A 4,424-nucleotide genomic window follows, 5' to 3' on the forward strand; every position below is an offset into this window, starting at 1 on the left:
CGTGACCCCATGGACCAGAGCACGCCAGGCACTCCTGCCTTCCACTGCCTCCCGCAGCTTGGTCAAACTCATGTTCGTAGGTTTGAGAACACTGTCCAGCCATCTCGTCCTCTGTCGTCCCCTTCTTGTGCCCTCCATCTTTCCCAACATCAGGGTCTTTTCCAGGGAGTCTTCTCTTCTCATGAGGTGGCCAAAGTATTGGAGCCTCAGCTTCAGGATCTGCCCTTCTAATGAGCACTCAGGGCTGATTTCCTTTGGAATGGATAGGTCTGATCTTCTTGCAGTCCATGGGACTCTCAAGAATCTCCTCCAGCACCATAATTCAAAAGCATCAATTCTTCGGCGATCAGCCTTCTAGCAAACTCAGGTTCTGCCCACTAACAAAAGGCCTACTCACCACCATACCCGCTTTGGAAAGTCCAATCCTATTGTCAGGGCAAGAACCCCTGACTGCACTGCACTTAACAGCAGTAATAAAAAAGTCTCGCGTCCCTGACCTGATGAGAACCCAATCCTATTAATTTTGTGCATCGTGCTCCTCTTCAGCGAAGTTGCTTCTAAATTTCAACTGCAGAGTGATCTTTCTGCGGGAATAGTGTTGCCCCAAGGCAACAGGCTCATTTCCCCATTCCCAAGCACCCCACTCTCTTCCCTTTTTGCTTGCCAAAACATGTAGCAATAATGACTATTTTGTTTTGAATGTAGTTCAGAACATGAAACAACAGGTTATGTGGATGGCATCAGTGGTACAAAAGCAGCAGCAGAGAGGACTTAACACAGGATAGGAGAGGGGAAGGACACACCCCTCTGGATGATGACAGCATCCATCACGATACTGGAGTGTAACAGGCCAACTTGCAGCACTGGAAAGAGTCATTGCAGAGGTCACTACCACAAGTGCATATGAGCTGTAGAAAGGAAAGATAGTGCATACATTTGTGTTTTTAACTGCCCTGGGGTCATCTGATGGAGGGTGAGCCAAAACAGGTATTTAAAAATAAATAAGACACATGGCATAAGACCATAGCATTCTGCTCTCACACAACTCACAGGAAACTTGAGGCTGATCCACACCCTATATTTAAAGCACATCTAACACACTTTAAAAACACACGACTTCCCCAAAGAATCCTGATAACTGTTGGGGGTTTTTAAAGGTGCTGGGAATTATAGCTATGGTCTCAGGGTTTTTTTGAGGAATGATGTGTATCGGATGTGCTTTAAACGCTTGGTGAGAAGTCTACCCTTTGGAAACAAGATGGCAGCACAAAATTATTATTATTATTATTATTATTATTATTATTATTATTTTATTATTAAAATTTGTACACTTCCCTTTATCTATAGATCTCAGAGTGGTTCACAACATATACAAGATAAAAAAAGACAAAAGAAATAATAAAAACAAGAATAACTCCTCCCCCACATTTTATTATTTTTATTTACTCATCCAAAACCCATTTTGGTATTATCCAGGAATCAATTCAGTTTGAGTAAGGGTGCAGAACATGACTGGAGTGCCAGGACTATTAGTATTATAAAGGAAAAATGATGATTGGAATAGACATTGAAAGCACACAGAGCCAAGCAAAGAATACCCATACAACAAACAAAGCAACAAATAAAGCCAAAAAACAGAGTAACAGTACAGCAATTATCAGATTTCCCAGAAGACCTTCATGCCTCTGGATAAAGATACCAGTGGGACTCCCAACAGCAGCTACAAACAACACCATTTAAGTGCAGAATCCATTTTTGGAAAAGGAGAGCTGAGGTCAGGTTTATAAAACCAGCAGTGCTAATACTATACTGGTGATTGAGCACTCCACACCCCTGTACCCCCACACTATACCTACCTTGGGAATTTCAAATTATCATAGACACTGTGTGTGTGTACATGTGTACACTAGTTTAAGTGTCAGCTAAAGGCTTACAACAGACTAAGGGATTGCATCACCAAAGCAGTAACCACACATGGAAAATGAAAGCAAAAACTCAGCGCTAGCTCTAGTATGCAACAGGTTCCAGATAAATTCCCCAAGCATAAGTCTTTATTTCTTCAAAAGTTTGTAGCCTGGACTTTATTAGTCCTATCAGTACAGCATAAATTATAAAGAGAAATCCACCACACCCCTGGATCTTAAAGCACCAGCAGATTACTACAGGGAGAGTTACCACTTTGTGTTTTTAGTTGCAATGTAGCTATGGCTTTAAAGGTAATATCAGCACCTTAGATTGGGCTTGTAATTGAATATGCAGCCAATGCAGTTGTTTTAAGGATCAGTGAAATATGAACCATGCTGTCCATACCTATTAAACATCTGGTAATTGCATTCAGAACTAATTGACTCTCTGGCTTCAAGGATAATTTATTGCAATAATCAAAAGAGAAAGTTACCAAGGCAAGGACCACTGTGGTCAGACTATCCCTGTCCAGGAACGGTTGTAGCTGGTGAACTACTTGAAACTGGAAAGACACTTCTCACCACCAAGGCCTCAAGTGACAGTACTGTATCCACAAATACCCATGAAGTACATACTTGGGTTACACAAGGTTGTAGCCAATGCTGAAATGAATGGACCCAAGTTAGTCATATTCATTGATAATAATGGGTCTACTCCAAGTACAACCAACCATAAGTCAAGATGTAGAATCAGTACTTGGGCAATGCCCAGGACAATGAATATTACTTTAGGATATTGCAAAACTACACACAATTGTGTAGTTCAGCAAGTATGTGTTGCTGGTATTTCCTGGACTAAAGGAAATACAACAATGTTTTGAGACATTAGACTCATTTTAATCAAGTGTTTTCAGTCTTTAGCTTTATCTCTGTTGTGACTGAACTCAACTACAACATGGATGCTAAATCCAAAACCATTATTATCAAAACTCAATAGTATACAAAGGTTATAAATCTAAAATCAAGTGTTATGTTTCTGGACAATGTGAAACATGAATGGATAAAACAGTGAATTCCATGAAGTCACAAATGAAGATTTTGGGGGGAAACTATCACACTTCTCAATTTTATTTCTTTGGAATAGGCATTTAAGCAAAATGGTTCTACGACAGCTAGAGAATAGAAATTGTTAAGGTTAGTTTTATAGACTCCAATGCAACATTAAGAACAAAGGCCTGGGATGGGATATAGCAGAATTCCAATTTTGCATACACTCTAAAATCAAATGAATATCAAGCAAACTCCTCAGATCCTGCTGATGAAATGCTGAAAACTGTTCTTTCTCAGAGGAATCGCCTTCCAAGACTCCTGCAGTTTTGACCTTGCTAGGCTCGTCTTGGCTCTCCATTAAGTCACATGTGCCCAATGTGCCACGCAAGCCTTAATTCTCCTGCCCACCTTCCCTTGCCTTCCAACCTATAAGCATGTGCTCTGTGGCTAGTTGGCAGCAGGAGCAGGCGCTCTCAAGGCTGGCACAATGTCCTTGATAATCCAAAATGAGGTCTGCCAAGGGCCCTGTTCCGATGGTTTACATCTTTCAAAATCGACACGAATGCCACCATCTGAAGACAAGAGGTTTCTTCTGCCCTGTCTGGAAACCTGGCAGTGGACCCAGGCACCACTGGGCAGTGGCCTAGGTCTGCAAAAAAAGAGGACACCTTTGCTGAATTCTATTTTTAACTATGACGACTCTCCTTTTACATACCCGTAAAAAGGAGATGCGGGTGGTGCTGTGGGTTAAACCAGAGCCTAGGACTTGCCGATCAAAAGGTCGCGGTTTGAATCCCCGTGATGGGGTGAGCTCCCGTTGCTCGGTCCCTGCTCCTGTCAACCTAGCAGTTCGAAAGCACATCAAAGTGCAAGTAGATAAATAGGCACCGCTCCGGTGGGAAGGTAAACGGCGTTTCCGTGCACTGCTCTGGTTCGCCAGAAGCGGCTTAGTCCTGCCGGCCACATGACCCGGAAGCTGTACGCCGGCTCCTTTGGCCAATAAAACAAGATGAGTGCCGCAACCCCAGAGTCAGCCACGACTGGACCTACTGGTCAGGGGTCCCTTTACCTTAAAAAGGAGGATGCGTCCTGGAAAAAGAGGACGCATGGCAACCCTAGCTGGGCCGCATGGCGTTTTTGTGTCTGTGTGTGTGACCGTAGGCCGCTCGCTGCCTCTGTCTCCCTAGCCCACCTCACAGGGTTGTTGTGCGGATAAAGAGCGCGTGGGAGAGGGGAGGACGCCCTGAGGGGCCCCGAAGGAAAGGCAGGGCAAAAAACCAGCACTCAAATCGAACAAGGCAAAACGGGAGGCTCGTTCCCGCTCCATCCCGCCATCAATTCCCCCGCCGCCGTTGCCACGGCAACCGGAGCGGCCTGGAAAATAAACAGCCGCGGCAACAAGGCGGGCAGGAAAGGGGGCGGGGAAGGCGCGAGCCGACAGTGACAAAAGGAAGTCCTGCCTCTTCCGCT

The 4,424-nt window shown here is 44.3% G+C and overlaps 1 long non-coding RNA gene across 1 annotated transcript; it reads right to left on the bottom strand.

Moving 5' to 3' along the window:
- Nucleotides 1–3,016: 3,016 nt before the first annotated feature.
- Nucleotides 3,017–4,267, bottom strand: LOC309363630. Its single transcript, XR_014165491.1, has 2 exons — nucleotides 4,024–4,267; nucleotides 3,017–3,603 (listed from the first exon to the last, which is right to left on the bottom strand). It is a non-coding gene; the product is annotated as an uncharacterized lncRNA (long non-coding RNA).
- Nucleotides 4,268–4,424: the final 157 nt, after the last annotated feature.

This window comes from Podarcis melisellensis (genome assembly GCF_964234715.1).
Source record: "Podarcis melisellensis genome assembly, chromosome: 2".
NCBI lineage: Eukaryota > Metazoa > Chordata > Lepidosauria > Squamata > Lacertidae > Podarcis > Podarcis melisellensis.